Source organism: Vigna unguiculata, chromosome 1 (genome assembly GCF_037176805.1).
Source record: "Vigna unguiculata cultivar grain cowpea cultivar isolate G323 ecotype 2 chromosome 1, ASM3717680v1, whole genome shotgun sequence".
Classification (NCBI taxonomy): domain Eukaryota; kingdom Viridiplantae; phylum Streptophyta; class Magnoliopsida; order Fabales; family Fabaceae; genus Vigna; species Vigna unguiculata.
The window spans coordinates 27,661,495-27,687,674 of record NC_140792.1 but is presented as its reverse complement, the minus strand read 5'-3'; positions in this window follow the sequence as shown (position 1 = coordinate 27,687,674).

The following is a 26,180-nucleotide window of genomic DNA, read 5'->3' as shown; positions in this document are numbered from 1 at the left end:
CCGCCTGGCGGAGCACACCGTGCCGCCAGGCGCCTGCTCAGTGCAGACCCTCTTACGCTAAGGCTATCGCCTGGCGGTTTCGTTAGCCCGCCAGGCGCTATGCCAGAACAGTACCTCACTGGTTTTAGCATCTCAACTAATCTGTTGGTTACATACTCACTCTTATGGATCAATAAGGATTCCCCCCTGTAGTTAGTCTATCACAATCCTGGTTAATCAAATGTCTATACACTACCCAAACAAATCCATCTGTCTATCTTTTCCAAATAATAAGAACCTTGTCTAACAGTAAATCTCCATTCGTCCCACGAAATTAGCTAGAAGTCTAGTCCCTTACTTCACACCATCTCTGCTGCCATGACAACTAACCAATGCATAAACCCTCTTAGTACATTCTCAACTTCCTCATTTATTCTTAACGAGCATACCAAAAACATGAGTCCTATATTCACTACCCAATTATAATTATCTCTACCACACTATCTATTTATATCAAGTCCCCTATCCTCATCGACATTTTCATCTCTTATCGAACATCAACAGTTTCACTCTTTCTCTCTTCACTCACCAATAATTACGTATAAATCAAATACCACAACTTTCCCCCCCTCCACGGCCATCCACTCACTGCACTTACACTGAGACTGCTCACATCATCGCCTGGCGGCTAGCAAGGCACCGCCAGGCGGCATACCAGATGCAGACCTCCTCACACATTTTTCTGCATCCTCCGCGATCTTAACTCTCTCCTCTTCTCCCACGATCACCCCACAGATTCATTCACGTCAGTTTTAGCACCCGTTTTGACCAATATCATGTTATACGTATTCCAAGTTCCCACTTACATCTTAATTAACCCAAACAACCCAAGGTTTACATTCATTTCTAGGTTTCCATCCAACTACCCATACACGAAAATCTAATATGATTATAAACATTCCAACATATCAATCCAGCACAACAACTTTTACATAAATACACATATACAATCACAGAACCTCAGTACTCGGTTACATTCATCCAAAATAGCATTAGAACCATCAAACAGCACTCAAACAGCGTGATGCCGCCTGGCAGAAACCCATCGCCGCCAGGCGATTCAAGCCAAATGAAGAACAATGCTCATCTCTGATGAGCCGCCTGGCGGTAGGGATTGAACCGCCAGGTGGTTTCTGGGAAAAACCCAGAAACCCGATCAAACAGCGCGGAAAAATAGGTGGAAAGCATACAGTTCCAATCATCAAAGTACAGTACAACGCAAATGTATCTAAAACACTGAAAACAACTCCCCTTACCTGGATTCCTTGCTAAATTCGAGTAGATGTGCTTATCCTCTCACCAAACCTCCCTAGCCCTTGCTTTCTACTCCAACCTTTGCGTTTTTCAGCCCCAATACTTTACTTTATCAGTCCCAATTCTCAGAAAGACCTCTGCTTATGTGTACCACGAACCCTAAGTGTTATTTCCTCTCTTTTAACCCTTGCTCTCACTATCTCCCTCCCTTAATTGTTCATTTAGTGGCTTATACGAATTTTTAATAAAAAGAATAATACAAGGTTAACCAGTTTGTTTAATCAACCCTCTGTTTTCCAGCCCTTAAGTTGCCTCCCTCTTGGCTGCTAGGTTTCCAACCCTTCCACCTTCATGCACCAAAAATTTGGCAAAAGAAAAGTAATTTAGTTCTCAACAAGGTTTGAACCCACACTCATGCACATACCAAACCAAGGCCAAACCACTCAACCAACACATGTTTCATGCTAAATCCTACAATTTTAAGAGTTTAACATGATCCATACGAGTTCAATATATAATCACACAAAAACACAAAATTTAAATAACATCCAAGTGGCATACATAGGACTCGAACCCAAGTCCTCACACACAATAAAGTACTCTCAACCACTTGGGCTAGTACCTTTCCATGTCATAGCTCCTCGCATTTATTGCTTTAAACATTCTCATTATCCGTCCTAATTAAATAATTAATTAAATAATTATTTAATTTTCCCGGATCTTACACCATATGCATCTGTAGTAGGGAGCTTGATGTATGCTATGATTTGCACCAGACCTGATATAGCACATGCAGTGGAAGTTGTGAGCAGGTTTCTATCCAATCCCGGAAAGGAGCATTGGGAAGGCGTGAAGTAGATATTGAGATATTTGAAGGGCACTTCAAAGATGCATTTGTCCTTTAAAAGAAATAATCTCACTTTACAGGGGTTTTCTGATGCAGATTTGGGAGGTGATTTGGATGGTAGAAAGAGCACAACAGGTTATATTTTTACGTTGGGTGGCACAACTATCAGTTGGAAGTCCAAACTTCAAGGAAGAGTCTCCCTTTCAACCACTGAAGCTGAATATATAGCTATCTCAGAAACAGTAAAAAAGATTATATGGTTGAAGAATCTTCTAAAAGAATTAGGAAAAGGGCAAGATGAACCTTCATTGTTCAGTGACAGTCAAAGTGCCATTTGTCTTGCCAAAAATCCAATTCTTCACTCCAGATGCAAACACATTGAATTGAAGTATCATTTTATCAGAAACTTGATAAATGATGGAGAATTGATTTTGTTGAAGAATCCAGGTGCAGAAAATCCAGCTGATATGTTGACTAAGACTAACACAACAACTAAGTTGAGGCTTTGCATTGCCTCAATTGGCCTTCGAGAAAATTGATGATGAAGGTACTACACTAGGTGGTAATGTAAATCAAACCCCAAGTGGGAGAATTGTTAGTATTATGGTGCTTGATTTAGTCCCACATCGCTTAGAATAGTGAGATGTGGTTCTCTATTTTACTATATAAGAGACTCTATGTAAAGCTTTAAGATACACCAAAAATACAAATACTTCCTAGTGTAGTTGTGGACGTAGGCATACACATTGTACGCCGAACCACGTTAAATCCTCTGTGTCTATTTTTCTCTCTTTTTTTCTTTCCTTTATTGCCTTGTTCCTAACAATTACTTCACCAAGTAGCGCTCCTTTACAACATCGATGCCAATGACAAATGCTTTGATGTGAACAAAAATGTTCATAATAAAACCTTGGTTCATATGGTCGATATGTTTGTCTTTGATGCAGATAAGGATAATGTTGAAGTTGTCGAGGAAGATGACAACAACAAAAGGAACCCCCTCTAACCTTACTACCACTGTTGAAGAAGTTAATGTTGAAAACATTAAGTTGTTATCCTTTTTTTTTTTTACAATTGAAATGTATGAGAAGTTGATATGTATTCATTTTCCCATTTATGGCTTATTAATGAAGTTTACATTTTTTTTTTCAATTTCTATGCACTTCTCTTCCTTAACTTATGTATTTTGCAAATAAATAAAGCCAATATCATGTTGTCCGATATGTACTTCAATGAATAACCTTAATTAAATTCGAACTAACAAGCCAAGTAACTGTATATTGATCACATAAAATCTTTTAATCATATGGAATTCAATCATTAGCCAATATGGATCCAAGTGTATGACATTTGATTGATGTTCAACCAACACCAAGGTAGACCACGATTCAAAACACTTTGACTCAGTTTCAACAAAAATCGATATGAATTTCGACGAGGAATTTAAAATTAGGTTTAACTAGGACCTAGGTAGAGAACTTTTTATTAAGGTTTGAGATGAATCTTGGTAGGGAATTTGAAATTAGATTCAAAATGGACCAAGAAGGATCTTGGTAATGAACTTTGAATTAAGGTTTGAGTAGGACTGAGATGGATCTCGACAAAGAACTTAAAATTACGTTCAACCTGAACCAAAAAGGATATTGGTAGGGAACTTTTAATTAAGGTCCAGACTAAGATGGATCTCGACATGGAACTTGGAATTTCTTTCAACCTTGACCAAGAGGGATCTTGGTAGGGAACTTTGAATTAAGGTTCAACTAGGTTCAAGATGGATCTCGACAGGGAACTTGAAACTATGTTCAACCTGGACCAAGAGGGATCTTGCTAGGGAACTTTGAATTAAGGTTCAACCAAGATTAAGATGGATCCCGACAGGGAACTTGGAATTGAGATGAAAATGATAAATAACACAAGGTAGAGATGGAATGGCATTTTCATTAATTTAAGGCCTCATTAAAACCTTCTTGTCCAAAAAAGTCTCCTTAGGGAAAAAAGATCGAGTGAGGATAAAATGTACTATAGATTACAAATTTAACTAAAGTAAAACTCCAGATGTGTTACATTCCATGTCCTAGGTACAGGTTGCTCGGATAGGTATTCTAACTTTTATGCTCACTTACCTATGTCTTCAACAACTCTTAAAGGGCTTTCCCAATTGAATGAAAACTTCTTTTCAATCTTCTTGACATTACTAGCCATTTGTCACACCGAGTCACCTTTCTTCAAAGCTCTTGGTTTAAACTTGGAATTGTATCTTCTAGTTGCTCTTTGTTAGGTGGCTACTTCTCGGATTCGAGCCTTTTCTCGCTTCTCTTACAAGTCAAAGTCAATGCTAAGCAATCTCCATTGTCATCTTCATTATATTGCTTTCGTTGAGAAGAGGGTTCCCCTATCTCGACCATTATTAGGCATCAGTACCATACGTCAAGCATCAGTACCATACTGAGGAAACACCTATATGCCCAAAGAAATTCGAATAAATCTTTATACCACCTTCCCTTGGCCGAGTCTAGCCTCTTCTTTAACCTAACAATAAGATCTTGTTAACGACATCATGTTCTCCATTTGTTTTTCGATGCTCAACAAAGCTGGTGAGGTGCTTAATGTCGAGGTTTGTATGAACTTTGTCAAAACATTATCAATGAACTGCCTTTCATTATCAGTTACAATAGTGTGTGAAATCCCATATCGGCACAATATGTTTTTCCACACGAACTTCTTCACCTATTGATTTATGGCGGATTATAGGGGTTTTGTCTCAATCCTCTTCGTAAAGTAATCAATGTTGACCAAAAGGAACTTCACTTGACCCTTTCTAGGAGGAAAGGGTTTGATAATGTCAATTCCCTATTTTGCAAAAAGGCCATGGGGAGAATATGTGATGCAAGTCCTTTTGCTTACTATACATTAGGTTGCCATGTTTTTAGGAAGGTATATTTTTTTTCTCATACTCAGTATAGTCATTGGCCATGGTAGGCAAAAAATAACTAGTTTGTAATACTCGAGCCATGGTTGTTTCCCTCGAGTGATAACCACAGGTCCTCTCATGTAACTCTCTAATGATATATTTAACTCTTGTGGGAGTAACACACTTCAGCAACGATCATCTATACCATTTTCTGAAAAGCACTTTGCTAATCAATGTGTATCTAGTTGCCTTTCTCTCCCATGTTTTTTTCACTTTCAGCCAATTCTCTCATTTGTATTTATTTTATGATGGGTGTCATTCATGTTGGATAAGCCTTTACAACCATACACTCATTAGCCATTTTGGTCGATTATGATGAAAGCACTTATTTCAACAAAGACCTATACCTCCCTTTTTTTTAGTACTTGCCAACTGAGACAGGACATTGGCTCTTACATTGTCACCCTGGAAATGTGTTCTCATTTAACTTCGATGAAGCTCTCTAACATTGTATTCACCCGAGGGTAATATTGTAGGAGCAATGTAGCCTTGACTTGATACTCCCCTGTTAAATGCCCCATAGTAAGTTGAGACTCAGTTATACACAATATCCTCATCGCTTTTGCAATTGTGAGATCGTCTATCAACGCTTCATTTTCAGCTTGGTTGTTTGAGGTTTTAAAGTTGAAGTGTAATGAATTTTCTACCAATATGTCGTTAATACCTTCGAGCACTATCATGACTCCTGCTTCTTTGAGGTGGGATGAGCCATCCACATATATAGTCTACCATAATTATTCTAACGTCATCTCACTATGGAGTTCACTAGCAAAATCTGCTAAGTATTGCACCTTTATGGGTCCTCTATGTTTATATCAAATGTGAAATTCTGATAATTCCACAACCTAAGATGTCATCCTCTCTACTAGATTTGACTTATAAAAGTATGGTCTTAACCTATTTGTTGTTGTTACAAGGAACAACACCACTTTTTCCCCCATTTGATACCGAATTTTAGCATCTCAGAGAGTTCTGCTTACAAAGTATATAGGATGTTGCTTTTTATCATCTCTTGGATAATAGCCTAGTTGATGTCTTCTTCAATTGCATCTATGTAAACTAGTAATGGCTTTGATAAATCCAATTTTTGCAATATTGGAGGAGATGTCAGAGCTTCCTTGACTTCGTAAAATTTGGTTTGGCAGGCTTCATAATGAACTTGGTCAACTTCTTCAACAACCTCACCATAGGCTTGCTTTTTCTCCTAATCTCGGCAATAAGCGAGATATGATTGTTAACCTTTTAATCAATCGTTGGACTTCCTTTATGTTCTTCGGGTTCCTAATCTCAATGATGACTCTGCACTTTTTAGAATTCGCATATATGCTTCTATGGGTCAACATAAAACTGAGGAACTTCCCTCCCTCCACTTCAAAGACACACTTTTCTAGATTGAGTCTCAAATTGTAGGCTCTTAAAGCTAAGAAAACACTCTTTTTTATACTGGTTCACTCAATCACAAAGCTACATCTAATTTACTAGGACAACTTGAGCCTGGTTTTCCACCATTATCAAAAGTTTTACAAAATCATGCAAAAATCTTATCCCCAACACAGTAAGAATCCCATTTAGAGACTTGGAATCACATCTTGAACACTACAAAGGCATAAGAATAAAAAAACTGATGGAGGCTCTCCCCAACCAACCAAACATGTGTTCCTCAAGCTTCAACCAAGCCAAAATGGCTCCAAGATCAACCAAGATCTTCAATCTACAGCTGCAACTATGTGATTCAAAGAAAGAGAGATGACTATGTTTTGCGCTCAGAAATCTCAATTCATACCTTATCTCTCTGAAAACCAGCTTATATAACTTGGTCGTAAGTGAGTTCAACAAGTTGATTTATCCGTAAAATCTATTGATTTTTCACTTGACTTAATTGAAATCAATTGATTGGATAACAATTTAACAAATTCAATACATTCATACCAAAACTAAACGCAACATGTCTTTTAACCTGTTAAAAGCCTTTTTAACAAATTGAAAAGGGCACATCAAGACTAAAAGGACATCTAAACTACATCATATATCTATGAATATAATACAACATACAAAATTCATGGTCTTCACGTCATTTCAAGATTCAACAAACCAAAAGCTTGATCATCAATGCCTCTTCATCACTTCTTCATCAACCTCATGTGATTTCATGTACTTGCTTCATCATATCCTTGCACCAAAGTCACTTGTGCTAACACATTAGAGAGTATATCAGACCTATCTAACATCGCCTAGGCCTATATTGCTAAGATTACTACTTCACATGTGATTAAGAACATCTCAGCCACATTACATTCTAGGATCATTTCAGATGCCTTTGGACGCATATTTGATATCACTCTATCCTGTGATGTCTGAGATCTTATCGGCCACATCACATTGCAACAATAACAAGGTTAAGAGTTAAGGCATATTATTAAGATCATTATGTAGATTAATTATGGTAATTATTTGGTCCAAGATCAATCAGGTAAGTGCCCATAAACATTGTATAAATAACATTATTTACGAGGTAATTAATTACGTATTCATTATTATGACATTCATGATCATGTTACGCACACCTTTAACTTGAGTGTCAAAGTATTTTTTGCAAGTATACCCCTTTTTGACTTAAGACGAGACCTATATATAGAGACATTTCAGCTAGGAGGTTGAAGAGTGAAGACAAAAGACAAGAGGAGCTTCTTGTTTGCAATGTGCTCTTGGTACTGCGAAAATAACTTTAATTGTAATATGTTCCTAAAATGACAAAAGTGAAATCAGCAACACCATTAAAAATCAACTAAAAATTAAAAAAAGAAAAAGCACATATCAACATAGAAACAAAAACTTGGCTCACTTATATCAAATATTATCAACACATATCACCCCCTACTACATCTTCTCATAAATTTTATTGAAATAAAATACCAACAAAGGAAAGGACCATACCATTTTAAGACAAGTTTAAACATAACATTACAATTCAAATTCACAATAGATTGTTTATTCAACTTAAGTCACTTATCAATTCAAATCACTATAGTAGTAAAAATTCACTAACATCTTTCTTGCTTTCAAACTATACCAACTAAAGTTTCTCTCTACTTAGTCATAGCAAAACAATGTACAACCATAAAATAATTATTTGATCTCAATAAATGAAATCATCTAAATTAAAATCCCACTTTACATTGAATTACTTCAAATTAATAATAGAAATCTCAGAACCAAACCATTCAACAACTTATAAACTTTATCCAAAAGATTACAAACAAATAAGGATTTTTCTTCTAGTTACATACTATGTTCTTGTAGGACTGAAAGAACACTACGAAAATTAAGTTCCTCTTGTCTTTTATCTTCACTCTTCAAGCTTATAGTCGAGATGTATCTAGATCCAGGTCTCGTCTTAAGTTGAAAGAGGGTGTGCTTGCAAAATATACTCTAACACCCAAGTTAGGGGTGTGCGTTAGATGATCACAAATGCTGTAATAATGAATACGTAATTAATTACCTTGTAAACAATATTATTTATACTAGGTTTATAGGTTGATTGAGCTTAGACCAAATAATTACCATAATTAATCTACATAATTATCTTAATAATATGTCTTAACTCTTAAGCTTGTTATTGTTGCAATGTTATGAGGTCGATATGATCTTGGTCATCACAAGATAGGATGACATCAAATATGCATTTATAGGTGTCCAAGATGGTCTAGAAATGTGATGTGGTCGGGTTGCTCTCGATCACATGTAAAGTAGTGATCTTAGCAATATAGGCTTATGCGATATTAAATAGCTCTGATATACTCTCTTATGTGTAGGACGAAATGATCTCTGACACATTCAATACAGAAGCAATATAAAGATCAAAAGTATTGTACTGAATAGCTCCTTGTTGAAGTATTTGAATATAACTTAAGTGATGTTAAATATACAATTAGTTCTAGAAAAGGGATTTAAATAAAACTTTTAGAAAAATTTTCAAAAAAAAAAGAGAGTCTAATAAACGTTAAATGGGGGTTCATCTCATAGTTCTGAAATGTAATGACAAATATTTTTATAAAAGATGTTGTATATGTGAAATAGAAAATAAGATTAAATATGTTTTTAGTCCCTTGACTTTCATGCGAAATTAGATTTCATTTTGACTCAAACTCTGAAACACTTTCATCCATAGAATTTATCTATGAATGGACATAGTCCTCGTGATTAAACAACGTTCAAGATTTATTGATGTTGCAAACAATGTTTCATAATATATATGTATGTATGTCCACGTGACTTGACATGTATGTGCTTGTGTCAGTATTCCCTCTCACCCTATGATTCTCCTTCCTTCCTTTTTCGTGGCTTCTCCTGCCCCTCCCTTGCCATCCCCCTAGCCCTTAATCGAGGTCGTACCTGACCAAATAAAACATTTAAATGCAATACTCAGGAGTTAACCAAAGGTCGTCTCCTAGTGACCATTGTTTTCACTCAAAGGTTCCATATTGCAGTTCAACACAAGGGGGTTTGGTTTGGCAGATTCAGTTTTAAACACAAAATTAACAACACATAATTGCAAAACTTAATTAAACAAATTTCAAAACAGATTTCCTTGATTTAACTGAAATTTCACCAATCACAAATTACACACTTAATTTTTCTATCCAATTTGCTTCTGTGAAACCCAAAATTAATCAACTAAGAGATAATTAACACGAATTAAATATGCCTCTAAGCCAAGTATACTTCAAGCAATTGACACGCACATATTAAGCATATTATGAACAACCCACACTCACTAAGCATGATTATAAGTCACTTTAGGTGCAGAAACACGAAATTAAGATTAACATCCATCAATTTCGTATTTTTCCATGAAAACGCAACTTGAAGAAGGGAAAACTAGAACATACATTCAAAACGAACAACAACCTCATGGTTTCATTTCAATTTCTTCAAGGAATTAATACCAAAAGCTTAGCTAGACATGGAATTCGAAAAATTATTCAAACAGAAACGAAATTACATTAGAAGATTAGGGAAGGAGTGAACAAACACAAATTTTATTAAATGGGACGAAAACCCTAAGTTGGGTGGTGCTCCAATGGTCTCAAATCATCAAAATCCAAAAAACCCTAAGTAGGTGTTCTCCAAGAACGTGAAAAAGGATTGGGGACGAAGAAGAGAGTGACTACTACTCTAAGGAAACCCTAAAAAATGTGGTCACATCACCACAATTGCTTATAATTACAAAATTGTCATTCTGCCACCCAGAATTACAAAAATGGCACTATGGGCTGAAAATGCTAGCCCAATGACGTGGACAGGCTAACTGACATGGCGTAGACATGGCCATGATGTGGAAATCACGTGGCAACTCTCTCTTGACTTTAAGATAAATGTCCAACCTCCAAAATTTTCTCCACATAATACCTAAAAATAATTAGAAACAATAATCAGACCAATTAATGCCAAACTACTCAAAATTTGGAATAATGGCCCATTGAAGTCCAATTGAGGAAAATGCACTAATAAAAGATAATTAAGCACTAAACAACCCTCAAGAATTGCACAAAAAGGCAATGGAATAAGGGAAAATAATGACTCATCACCCTCTTCCCCTTGCCCTTGTTTCCTCCCTTCGCACCACTACCATCGCTAACCCATTCGAGGTTGATGTCACTTTCAAAAGGGAACAACACTAACACAAGCACCACCATTGCTCCAATGCCTCCCTTCCCAAAAACATTCGTCTAGTGTAGGGGCCACATTAAGCTCATGAACTTTGTGGAGAAAGGTCCATGTTAACAAACCTTATTGTGTTTTCTTGTTTTACAGTTATGACTAAGTGAAATAAACACTTGGATTATATAGTTTTTGAAGAAATGCGTCAATCAAGTTGAAATACAACAACGGAGTTGAAATACAACAATGACTTTTATTGAGAAGTTGATTAAATTAAAAATAGTTTTGCTATGAATGAGTTGCAATGTTATGTTTAAAGTTGACTTTTATTTTGGTTTAAAATTGTATTATCCTTAATTGATGTTTGATTTCAATATCATTCTTGAAAAGATGTAGGTTCAGAGGAAGTGATTTTGTTATCAATATTATTTGGCATAAAGTTGATGGGAAAAACAAGAACACAAATAATATACCAAACAATGCAGCGAATATATTTTCCCCTAAGTTGCAAGAATATATGAGGAGCAACAATCAAAGAGCAGCAACAATAAATCACCACAATCACAAATAAAGGCACCAAGATTTTTAATGTGGAAAACACCTCAAATCAAGGGTAAACATCACGAGTCGTCCAGATCAAAGAAATAGCTCCACTATGATAAAAAAAAGTACAAAAGAGTCTCAATCAACAACACAACTTAGTGCTAACACCCAACCAAATAGCAAAGCAACAAAGCTTTCAAATAGAGAAGAACAAGAGAAGAAAAACATATAAAATCACTGTTGTAGTGGGAAATTAATATCTCCTAACTCAAACCTTGTATTAACGATCCGACCGCTCAGAATGAAGAACAATGTGTTCCAAACCTACTGTAAAATTTGCAGCCCGATCCAACGGTGAACGAATCCGCAATGCCAATTTTACGATGACAACTCTATGAAAAACGTGAACAAATTTTTCTCTTTACCTCTCCCTCTGATGGCTAGGTTTTCAGTGTGTTCTGACTCTATTGTTCTGCCTCTATTTATTTTGCAGCCCTCTTTCTACTAGGTTAAGTGAGATATGAGTTTCTCAAGTTTTGGGCCTTTTCTCCGCATAGGAATTGAGCCCAATACCCAACAAATCTCCCCCTCACAACTATGTGGAGATAACCGCTAAATTGACGATCTCACAACAAACTTCAAACTTTCCTTTTGGCAGTGCTTTAGTCATCATATCAGCACCATTATCATTTGTATGAACTTTTTCCAATGCCAACAGCTTAGCATCCAAAGCATCACATATCCAAAGATACCTCACATCAATATGTTTGGATCTAGAATGGAAAGTTGGAATTTTACCAAGATGGATAACACTTTGGCTATCAACGAGCAATGAATAGTTATCTTTCCTAAAACCAAGCTCCTACAAGAATTTCTTCAACCATAGCAACTCCTTGCATGCTTTAGTAATGGCAATGAACTCTGCCTTTGTAGTAGACAATGCTACACACCTTTGTAGTCTTGATTGCTAAGCCACAACTCCCCTTGCAAAATTAATCAAATAACCCGAGGTGGACTTCCTGGAATCAATGTCTCCAGCCATATCTGAATTTGAGTATCCCACCAAATTAGGCTTATCACCTCCAAAACAAAGCTTCATATCAACATTACCATGAAGATATCTCAAAATCCATTTCACAGCATTCCAATGCTCTCTACTTGGGTTTGACAAAAATTGACTGACTATACCAACAACATGTGCAATATCTGGTCTTGAGCATACCATTGCATACATCAAACTACCTACCGCAGATGCATAAGGAACTCTACTCATATATGCATTCTCATCTTTATTTGAAGGACTCTGTTTAACACTCAGTTTAAAATGAGTAGCAAGAGGAGTGCTTACGGCTTTCGCATTTTCCATCTGGAATCTCTGCAAGACCCTTTTAATATAGTGTTCTTGTGACAGTCAAAACTTCCTTTCTTTTCTTTCTCGAATGATTCTTATTCCAAGAATCTATTTAGCAGCTCCTAAGTCCTTTATAGCAAATGACTCGCCCAATTGCTTCTTCAACCTGTTAATTTTGGAAACATCTTTCCCAACAATAAGCATGTGATCAACATATAATAATAGGATAATAAAGTCATCATTAGAAAAACTTTTAACAAAGACACAATGATTAGAAGTAGTCTTCTTGTAGCCTTGCTCACACATAAAAGACTCAAACTTCTTATACCATTGCCTTGGAGCCTGTTTCAAACCGTATAGACTCTTTCTTAGCCTACACACATAATCTTCCTTGCCTTCAACAAGAAAACCATCAGGTTGCTTCATGTATATCTCTTCCTCCAAATTACGATGAAGGAAAGTTGTCTTCACATCCATCTGCTCAACCTCCAAATCAAGAGTAGTAGCTAAACTTAGCACAGTTCTGATGGATGACATTTTCACCACAGGTGAGAAAATCTCATTAAAATCAACACCTTTTTTCTGTCTGAAACCTTTCACCACCAATCTGGCTTTGTACTTTGGAAATGTAGAATTAACATCTTGTTTCATCTTAAAGATCCACCTGTTTTCTAAAGCCCTTTTTCCCTTAGGCAATTTCACCAAGTCATAAGTGTGATTATCATGCAAAGATTTCATTTCATCTTGCATTGCATCCAGCCACTTTTGTTTTTCTTCACTCTCCAAAGCCTCTTCAAAACACTTAGGTTCTCCACCGTCAGTCAAAGTTACGTACTCATCACAAGAATACCTTGTAGAAGGTTGTTTTTGTCTATTAGACCTCCTGAGTTGGAGTTAAAGTGGTTCAGATATATCTCCAAGATCATCATCATTTTCCTCTTAAGCATCATCAATTGGAACCTCTACTCCACTTCCAACCAGTTGATCATCAACATCACCATGTTGCTCATCATCTTGAGCTTCCATTTCAACATTCTCCAGATTGTGAGCACGCAACCTCATCAGATTACCATCAGTGAGATTACTATCTTTCTTCTTTCTTGGGTGTGGTCTTCTCCACCTTATCAATGTCTTCAATGGTCTGGTCTTCCATGAACTGCACATCACGACTTCTAACAAGCTTCTTCTCAACAGGATCATAAAACCTATAGCCAAATTCATCCTCATCATAGCCAATAAAGATGCACTGCCTTGTCTTCGCATTCAACTTGGATCTTTCATCCCTTGGAATATGAACAAATCCCTTGCAACCGAAGACATGCAAATGATCATAACTTACATTCTTGCCAAACCAATTTTTATTTGGCACTTCATTGTCCAGAATCACAATACGAGTGAGATTGATAACGTACATCGCCGTGTATAATGCCTCACCCCAAAAATGCTTGGGCAATTTAGCATCTGAGAGCGTACATCTCACCTTCTCAAGTAATGTCCTATTCATCCTCTCAGCTAAACCATTCAACTGAGAAGTTTTAAGAGGATTTTTCTCATGTGCAATATCATGCTGTTTGCAATAAGCATCGAAGGGTCCACGATATTCACCACCATTATGAGAATGGATACATTTCAGCTTCTTCCCTTATTGCCTCTCAACCAAGGCATGAAATTCCTTGAACTTATCAAGTACTTGATCCTTTCGTTGAAGTGCATAAACCCATAGCTTCCTGGAACAATCATCAATAAAGGTAACAAAGTAAAATGCACCATTAAATGACTTTATCTTCAACGGGCGACAAACATTAGAATGCACCAATTGTAACAACTCTGACTTCCTTGAGGTAAGATGCTTCTTGAAGGACACTTTGGTTTGCTTGCCATCCATGCAATGAGAACATCTCTCTAATTCTGCACTTTTTAGCCCTTGAAGAACATCCTTTTTAGCTAAACAATTAAGCCCTTTTTCACTTATATGACTAAGCCTCCGGTGCCACAAAGATGCATCCATATCCATGGCATTCACAGTGTCTTTAGCAACCAAAGCTTTTGTCCAATATAGTTTGACTGATTTTTCTCCTCTAGCCACAACTAAGTTACCTTTGGTGAGTTTCCACTTTCCAGAACCAAAGTGACTATCATAACCACCATCATCAAGCATCTGCACAGGGATTAAATTAAAACGGACATCCAGAGCATGTTTGACTCCTTTAAGCAACAACTGCACTCCCATGTTGGTTTGCAAGCAAACATCACCAACACCAATCACTTTAGACTCACCATCATTACCCATCTTCAACACTTCAAAATCACCAGAAGTGTAAGATGTGAAGAACTCCTTCCTAGGTGTAACATGCAGTGTAGCACCACTATCAATAATCCACATGCTTTCATCAGATACAAGATTAACGGACTTAAAGTCACGAAGAAGAACAAGATCACCACCTATAGTAGTAGTGACATGATCATTGCCACGATCATTCTCTTTTTGCTTGCCCTTCTTGTCTGCATGGTCTTTTTTCCACTTAAAACAATATTTATGAATGTGCCCTGTTTTATTACAATAATGACACTCTATATTCTTGTATCTTGACTTGGACTTGCTCTTGCTTTTCTCTCTACCACCTTTCGGTTCCTTTTTCTGACTTCTCCCCCTAATTTCTGTAACAAGCATATAAGATTGAGATGAAGAACCATGTGCCTTCCTTCTCATCTCTTCATTAAGAGCACCACTCTTTGCCATTTGTAAAGAAACAAAGCCATTCGGGGTGGAGTTTGTAATTGAAACCCAAAATATCTCCCAAGACTCTAGTAGAGTATTCAATAGCCATAATCCCAAGACTTCATCATCAAAGTTTATACCCATTCCTGATAATTGATCTAGGAGCTCTTGAAACTCATTTAAATGATCAGAAATAGGAGAATTCTCCATGCACCTCAAATTCATCAAGCAATTCAACAAATACAATTTATTATTGCCCGACTTAGAAGCATACAAAGACTCAATCTTCTCCCACAAATTTCTGGCATGTGTTTCACTAGCAATGTGATTATAAACATTATCTTCAACATATTGCCGAATAAAACCACATACTTGTTGGTGCTCAAAGTCCCATTCTTCATTAGACATAGAATTTGGCTTCTATGTAGCAAATACAGGAAGATGCAACTTCTTCACAAACAACAAGTTTTTTATATTGCCCATCCACAAGTGATAATTTGAACCATTCAATGCAACCATCTTTGCATTTGCCTTCATCATTCAAGCAAGTAAATATAGTCCAAACAAGAGCTTTGATGCCACTCTGATGGGAAAACAACAACACAAACAATATACCAAAGAATGCAACGGATATAATTTCTCCTAACTTGCAAGAATCTATGAGGAGCAACAATCAAAGAGCAACAATAATAAATCACCACAATCACAAATAAAGGCACCAATATTTTTAACGTGGAAAACCCCTCAAATCAAGGGTAAAAACCACGAGTCATCCAGACCAAAGAAATAGCTCCACTATGATAAAAAAGAGTACAAAAGAGTCTCAATCAACAGCACAACTTAGTGCCAACACCTAACCAAATAGCAAAGCAACAAAGCTTTCAAATAAAGAAGAACAAGAGAAGAAAAACCTATAAAATCACTATTGTAGTACGAAATTAATATCTCCTAACTCAAACCTTGTATCAACGATCCGACCAATCAGAATGAAGAACAATGTGTTACGAACTTGTTGTAAAATTTTCAGTCTGATCCAACGGTGAAAGAATCTGCAGTGTCGATTTTACGGTGGCAGCTCTGTGAAAAACATGAACAAATTTTTCCCTCTACCTCTCCTTCTATGTGCTAGGTTTTCAGTGTGTTCTGACTCTATTGTTCTGCCTCTTTATTTATTTTGCAGTCCCCTCTCACTAGGTTAAGTGAGACATGAGCTTCTCAAGTTTTGGGTCTTTTCTCCACATAGGAAGGGGAGCCCAATACCTAACAAATGTGACCCATAATTTTGAATTTGAATGAAATTTAAAGTGTGTATGCATAATGACATGCATAAAGTTGAGTTATTCTAATGTTGTATGAAACATTATAGAAACTAAAACAAGGTGTCCAATTACAGTGTTCCTTGCTCAAATGCCAAAATATTGATCAAGCTATTTTTTACTAGAGAATATTTATTGACTAGAACATGTTTTACTTGTGTTAAGTTATTTTCAAATGACTTATATGTTATATAGAAGTAAAACATGATATGTTCTATGGTCTAAGTGTGTTATTTCTTAAACTATTAGCTCATAAGTAATAAGTAAATGTTTTACCTTTAAATGTGATGACATGATTGAGGTGATTCATGTAAGATAGTAGTTATTACAAGTGATATATATGGTATGAGTATTGAGTTATAAAACATATGAATAAAATATGTAACCATTTAAAAATAACCGAAATTATGTAAATAAAGATATCAAATGGGAAACAAACTTTTCACCTCATTAAACATGAGTCACAAGACTCTATAGGTGTGCAAAGAATAACCTTATTAGATTCGGGTAGCCAATTTCAATTTATAGGTGTGCAAAGAACAACCTTATTAGATTCGAGTAGCCAATTTCAATTGAAATTGAGGTACAAATTGATAATTGGCATGCCATAATAAATATAGCATAACATGTATTAGTCTCGTATATTATTACTTTTAACACAATATTTAAGATGCTATCAAATCTTAAATGCTTCAATTTTAGTGAGACATTAAATGGATTTGATATATTATATTAGAAATTCTTATATAATTACGGTGTAACCGTTACAAAATTAATATAATTTAAAGAATCACTCGGACTTTGTTTTCTCTGAAGGTATATTTTGGCAGTGTATATATTTTTAATTATTTTTTAAGAGTTCTTCTTTGTTAAATATCAAAGAAAATTCAACTTTTTTGGTTCAAGCGAAATTTGGCCGACTTGAAAGCAAGAAAATGCATGCACGATGGTGATCCAAAAATCCATTCAAACTTGACCACTAAAATTATAAAAAGCAGCCACAACATATTGCAAGAAAAATAGATCAAGAGCAAAATTGAAAAACAAAATATCAAATTACTACAATTTCAGGAGAATAGACCCAAATCCAATCCAACTTTATATATATAATTTAAAATATTACTAGATTTACTAGTGTAAATACATAAAGTAATGATTGTAAATGGTGACGGTTTAATTAAATATATATATATATATATATATATATATATATATATATATATATATATATATAAAATTTAAAATATAACTAGATTTTACTAGTGTAAATACAAAAAGTAATGATTGTAAATGGTGACGGTTTCATCGAAAACATAATTTATGTTGAAGAAGTAACAACTTTAAAATTATTAGCCAAAATTAAGCTACGGTTGAATTAGAACCTCATTTATGTTGAAGTACCTCCCTCCCTCATCCTCGTTACAAATTTAAATAGTTATTAAATTTAATAATTATTTAAATCCTAAAATAATTAATATCATATTTAAGACTATATATATTGAATTAAAAATATAACATAATCCTCAATTTTGTTTTTATTTCTTTTCTCTAATTTCTAATGCTTTTAATTAAAAAAAAATTAAAAAGTTGATATGTAATTTATTTAAAATGTATATATAAATTAAAATTGTAAAAAAAAAATTGTGAGATTCTAGGTTTGGGATTTTTAAATAAACATTGTTTTGTTGCATAGAGTGGTGAGTATTATTAGTGTTCCTTATTAAAAAGAGAGAAAGTGATAAGTTGTATACGTCAACAAGTTGATCTGTTCTTGGTTTGGAAATCAAACCAAAAGTGATTGATTTTGATCGGATATCCTATGATTAGTAGTTCTTGACTTTTCGCGATAGTAAAAAAAAACAAGTAATGATGGCTATAAATTAATTAAAATATATCCATACTTAGGGTTAATAATCTTAAATTTTAACAGAAATTGAAATATATTTTTGTTTGAAATTTTGATATTCATAATTTACAAATTTTAAAAATAAATGAATCTAAGTTTTCTTAACTCAATTATATTTAACTTTCTTAAAATATTAATTGCATTTTTCAATTGATACTAAAATAATAATATATATAAATAATTTAACTTTTAATAAAAAATATATTTGACATATCAAATAATTTTAAAAGATTTATAATCATCCATTTTTAAAATTTGAAACTATAATATACTAAAATATCAAATATAATAAATTCAAATTTTACACAAAAAAGTAATAAAAACATATTTAATTTTTAAATATAAATAATAAAAATGGAAGAAACGGACTATAAAGTAAAATACCGTTAATAAAAAAAATAATTGTATAAAATAAAAATAAACAAATTTATAAATATGATAAAATACAAACGTAAAAATTTAAAAATGACTGAATCGTTCTTACTTTACAAATTAAATAAAATTAATTACAAATTAATTGTTGAATCTTTGTTATGAATAACTATATATTAAGATATTAAGGATATTATTATTCCAAACTAATAGTAATAAGATGATATTAAATCTTGAAAAGTTACAGAAATTTTAATATATAGGAATTAGAAGATAATTCTATTTTGTATTGATGAATACAAATATTAAAGGAGAACCTAATGTTATCTTATTTAGTGATGGTCTAAAGAATGATTAGTATTACTTGTGCATAATTATTCATATTTTCGTATAAAAAAAATATATAACGGTAAAGAAAGATTTATTTGATACGCTTAAATTGTTAGAAATTGAGAATTTTAAATTATTATTAAATGCTGAATTTTACTATTTAGTTAGATACAAAGTACAATTTTGTCTCACTATTCAAAATTGGATGATTTTAATTCTTCATCAAATCATTCCTTGTTAAAAAGAAGAGTTTAGAGTAAATCATTGTGTATAAAACATCACACATTTCATGATTATGGATCCGTTCATTAAATGATTAATCCTAAAATATTTTATGAGCACACTCCTAATTTTTGATATTTAGTTTTTCTGGAATTTTTTAATTTTGTATATTTTCATAACATAAGCATGCAAAGTTCAAATATATTTCTAAATGTTTGAAATATCTAAATTATTTGAAATCTGAAAGTTCAATTTGTTATCACAAGAAAATTTATTAAAATAAAAATAAAAATATAAAATATGAGAGACCATAATTAATCTATGATAAAAATTATAATTCACCAAACATGGACAAATTATATCTATTATGAAAAAAAAAATCTAAATAAATACATAGAGGTAAAATATTAAACCACTTATAATGTTATCTATGAAGAAAAGATAACTTAGTACATTTATCAGCACAATGATTTTCCTCACGAAAAACATGAGAAACTTTGAGCTGTAAATACTTGCAAAAAATACATGCACCGATGTCGTTGCCCTCAAAGACTCCAAGGAACCACTCATTGATCCAAGAAACCATGACAAACTGAAGTGTAGATTCACTCTCTAACCAAAGCCTCCGGAAATCCTCCCTCCAAACAAGCTTCAAAACATAAATGACCTCTATAAACTTAACATAAATAAATATTCGCACTCCTAACAAAAGTTAAAAAATGACCTACATCTTCACCCCAATTTTCTTTTAAAATACCAACACATGTAGCTAAGTCAGGGCAACCTAAACCATCAATATTTGTCTTAAGCCAATTAGAATATAGAACTTGTCATATTACACTCTTAAATGAAACCACCATACTCTCCTTAGTTTTAATATTGAAGAATTTCAGCATAAAAAAATAGATCATATTACTCATGTTTCTTAGATTTATTTCCAATCATACATATCAATTCCTTAATTTAAAAAATAGAAGTAAAAGCAAATGAAAACTAAGATCTATTATGGTTTCTCATGCTCCAAATCATTTAAATAACTGTAGTAATGACAATCACTTTAATCACTTTAAGCAAAAGACTACAAGGAGACTTCATAAATTGAACACCCAAATTCAAAGAGGAAAACTGCAAATCTTGAAAAACACCTTTCAATCATTCCCATAATTGCATAGCCATAGAACAATGAAATAACAAATGAGATAAAGAATCAACATTGTTCCTACACAAAGAACACATAAAGCATTAAACCACACCCATTATTTTAACCTCCAAATTGATAGGTGAGTGACCATACAACAACTTCTAAAGAACCAAAGTTTTAGCTGATGGAACAATATTCATCCAAATCAAATTCCCCCAATCCACACATTCCATACCAAAAGGGTAAACGTTTTTAACAACTTTTTGAGAAAGGACACCAATATCATCCATAATTCAATTAGGCACATCATCATCCTCATTAATCATCAAAGAAGAAAAATCACATCAATTGGCAACAAAAAGAGGGAAATTCATGTGAGTACCTGTCCAAGTTGAATGAACAACAAAGTATAACATTATTCTATCAAAATAAGGGATTCCTGTCAATTTAGATATGCAAATGTTGGAACACCAACGTTTATTCCAAAGATTAACAAAATCAACCTTACCTACTATCCAAATAGTATTTTCAAGAACAATGTCATTGCATCTTCAATACCAATCCAAATTGATGACGATTTAAAGTACATATATTTTTTATAATTAGACTTCAGAAATTGAATATGCATGAGTTTAACCAAGTCATTTTACTGTAAGCAAACTCCTAAGTTAAATGTAGTAGATAGGCTTTATTTTTTAGTTGAATATTAGTAACCTACAAACCACCATTCACTTTAAAATCACACAAGATAGATCATTTAGCAATGAACAACCCCCATTTTTGTGTATCCCCAATCCAAACAAAATTTTGAATCCAATGATCCACCTTAAGAATAACTTAATAAAGCATTTGTAAACTTGAAAGCTATAAGACAACAACCAAAAAATTAACGAATTTACTCGTTGAATTCTCCCCATCATACGAAGCAACTTTCCATTCCAAGAAGCAAGCTCATTACGAATCTTATCAACCAAGGCTGAAAAAGTTGTGTCTTAAGAGCCCCCCAAAACACTGGTACACCCAAATAAGTAAAAGGAAGATATCCTTGATTACAAGAGAGAAGCCTCTTGAGATTTCTAACAAAAGAAGAAGAAACATCAACAATGTAAAAGTGACTTTTAGCAAGACTCATCCATTGACCAAAGAAAGTGTCATACATATGCTAGAAAGATATCAAATGTTGTAGGGTTTTAGTATCTCCTATCATCAACATATAGAGTATGAGAAGGAAATTGCGTACCCCTACAAACCATAGGAAGCATAAGCTTCGTAGAAATAAGAACTGAAATGTCCCTACTCAAAACCTCATTAACAAAACCAAAAAGCAAATAAGAGGGTGGACCCCGTTGTGTAACCCTTTTACCACAAGTGAAGTAACCAACCAAATCATCATTAACTTAGATGGAAAGATAATCATATTGCAAGATATGTAGAATCCACGTCAAAAAATCTTCATGAAAAATAAAACAACGCAACACTTGAATTATGAAATGACAATTGATGGAATAAAAAACCTTTGTTATATCAATCTTGATGGTTATATTACCACTCTTGATCATTTTAGAAAGAAGATTAATAGCTTCAAAATAATACAAATACAATATTTAACACTACTCCTCTTAATGAAACTACTTTGATTAGAAGAAATAATCCTAGTAGTAATCACCACAAGCCTATATCAACTAAAATTTTTGTAATAATTTTGAAACAAAAATTAGTTATCGCTATAGGACGAAAGTCAATTATATATTCTCCCTTTCAATTTTAGGAATAAAAGAAATATTTGCTGAAAAAATTATTAGACAACTTTACAAATACTAACATAAGCAACATTGACCCAACAAAAAAATTGATAAAAATATTCGCCTAAGCCATCAAAGTTTAAATATTTAAAACTTGCCCGACTCGTTAATTTTGTAAAATGACATTAATTAAAAAATAATAGTAATACCCAAAAGTAAAGGACACATTTATGAGTAGGGATGTCAATGGGGCGAGTAGGGTACGGGTAGTAGCTCCCCCGTACCATACCCGCTAGATAAATATCTGCCCCGTACCCGTATCCGTACCCATATCCGTCGGATATCCGTTATATGCGGGTACCTGCCTATTTTTTTCATATTCGCGGGTACCGCGGGTATTTACAAAATTATTTAAAAAAAAATATTTAATCATAAATTCAAATAAAATAAAATAAAATACATCACTGTCATAAATTTTAAATAAACTTCAAATAAACTCAAGTTATATAAGTCCAAATAATTATAAAAGTAAATATAAAATGACGTTGAACACAATGAAAATTCTTTAATTAGTGTTTTGATAAAAAAGTCCACTTTCTCCAATTGATTCCTAAAAAATAAACAAAATAAACAAATAATAAACCTCAATTGCCACGTGCCAAGAATTCTCATTTTGATTACATCATTTTACAACAAACATACCATAAACGTCATTGTCTATATAGGATTTGATGTATATGCCCAATTTCAAATAAAGGAAAGAGAAGAATGTCAATGGGTGTACTTGGAAGAAGACAACGTACTAATACTTGAAGTTTGAAGGATGAAGACAGAAGACAAGATGTGCAACTTAGAAAAAATTAGGCTTGAATGTTTTTTACTAATATATATATATATATATATATATATATATATATATATATATATATATATATAAATATTAGGATACTTTTGTGAATTAAAGTTTAGTGAGTACGGGTATCCACGGGTACAAATACTATAATACCCGTACCCGCCTCGTTAACATACGGATATTTATTTTCTACCCGTTACGAGTTTTATCCGCAGATACCTGCAGGTACGGATTTTTTTGACATCCCTATTTATGAGAATTCTCTTCTTTCCGTGCTCTACTTGTTCAAAATTTTTATACGGCCCCACAAATCACTCTCGTTCAAAAACTCTTTCTTACCAAATACGCCGCCACCTTCTTTACACAAGAACATTAAATGTATAGATGCAAATAAAGCACTAATAATTTTGTTGTGCCCATGAATTTAATTGCAACACACCTATAATTTAAAAGTGATATTGTCTTTTAATTTGATATGTACGGTAAATTTGATATTTTATAGAGACTATTTTAAAGAGACTATTTTAAAGATTATATTATAACATTTTGACTGATTTAAAATATAAAATCTCTATTGCGATACCAAGATAATGCATAAAATTAAACTATATGAGCGTTACTATTTTAATTGTTAGTTAGTCTTTTAAATTAAAAGTAAGTATAGGTCACACTCAAAGAAAGTCGTCCATAAATTAATAACTCTAATCAAACTCGTGCTCCTGTTTACTTATAATTTCTACAGGTCATCACGTTGTTATATAGAATTTTATAATCACCACAATTACTTTATACTAAAAGACTCCTCCAAAATTGTCACATTATCATATTTGTATATGAAAAGAGAAAAATACAATTTCTGTTTTTTTTAGCATTGATTAATTTTCTTTCTTCTTGCGTGGAAACACGTACATAATTTATGTTTCTTTTTGGCTCAATTTTAAAATCTTAAGATATTGAATGTGAGAAATGAAGTCACTCATCAAAAGAATTTTATTTGATACTTTTTCTTACAACAATATTTTATTTAAGCGAAATATTTTAAAATCTTTATTTTAAAATTTTTTCTATTTCTAATGTTTGATGCCAAATCCCTAAACAAAGGATCAACCACTATATTAATGGTTAAAAGAATTCAAGAAGATTGAACTTCACTTGAGTTGAGCATGTCCAAGATGTTCATCTAGATTAAGAAAGATATAAAGACCTAGAATTCTTTTGTAAATATTAGAATAGTAATATTTTAAGCTTTATATTATGTAGTAGTATAGGATTTTTTATTTGGACCATGTTTTGGACTTGGTCCTTATATAGTAGTTTGGGCCTAGAAGGAGATAAACCTAGTTTTGGACCATAATGTGAGACATATGGATTAGGCTCTCTTAAACCCTAATTTGAGCATGTACTTGAGAGCAAGGCTTTCTCATTAGCACACCAATGTGTGATAAGCATGAAAGCTTAGGTGCCAAGTCAACCTTAAGCATGTCTTACTTGATTCCAAAATTCAAATTCTAGAGTTCAAATTTTGGCTCTCCTTTTTGGAAACTAGTGTAGGGTGTTTTGGCCTATAAATAAAGGCCTTCCCTCTTGTACTTTCAGCTTGAATTTGAGTAAAGAAATGCTGCCCAATTATGTGCACATGCCTCTTGTTTAAGCTTACCTTAGAATAGAATCCTCTCTCTAGGAAACCTCGCCTAAACCGTACCAAAACACTCTCATTCTCCCCCATTCTCATTGCTTTCGTACCACTCTACAACCAAGGTTTTTCACAACCTCTTCAAGGGATAAATCTTTCCTCCATTATTTCTTGAATTTTGAGTTGTTTACTTGTTTTTCTTCATGTCTTGATGTTGTTTGACCGATTGGTTTGAGTGTTATTGTCTTTTTGTTTAGTTCAAAGTTAATTATTCTTCTTGAACTTTCATTTTTGCGTGCTTTAGCTGTTCAATTGTGTTTATCGTGTGTGTTTTTGCATTTTCTATGAGTAATTGTAGTTTTGATTTTAAGATTCATAAGTTGTGTCTAGAAGTCATGCTTAGTCTATATTTGTCATAAATTCCTAGTTCTAGCCGTTTGAATTTTGAAAAAACATTATGTGTCTACTTTGGTTTGTGATACGCATATACTATTGTCCTTTTTGAGTGTTTTTGCTTTTCAATCTTAGTTCTTACTTGTTTTTAAATCATAAACAATTCATTAGAGTTAGGAGTCTATTATTTTTTCTTTGAGTTTCTATTCCATATTTTGATTCAATTAGATTTCATCCAATTAGTAGCTTCTTTATTTTTATTGCAAGTTGTGGATGTATTGAATATGGTGTAGTGGTGATTCAGTTTTAGTGTTTTTTGTGTTACTCGAAAAGAGATATAAATGTCTTAAAAGTACAAAAAGAGTTGAAAAAAAGTGTAAAAGAAAATTGACAAAAAGAATGCACTAGAATCAATACTATTAGTTAAAATGTGTTGTTTAAATTGCTTAAACTTTAGAGTTATGTATCTTGTAATTTGCTGCACTTGCAGTCTCGATTATGGAGCTAATTGAGTGAAAATATGTACAAATAGCAAACGACCTTGAGAAACAAGAAGCATCCATTCAATTCTAGTCTTAATTTTGGTTTTTATAATCCATTTTAGTGCCTTTCTTTAGGTATTTCTTTTGAGTGATTATCTTATTTCTATACCTTAATTTCTTGTTTGTCTTTTTTTTTTTTTTTTAAATTCATTGTGTATGTCTTGACAATCCTCTATTTGAGTTTAGGATTTCTAATTTTTGTGCTTTTCTTGCTTTACTTTCTTGGTCTATTTTAGTTTGGTTATCATATATGGTATAGTTTCCTACTTCGAGGTGTGCTAACTTTCCTAAGGTAGCATCCTAGGAAGTGGAGTACCTAGCCTTGAATAATATTCCTCTTGGGTG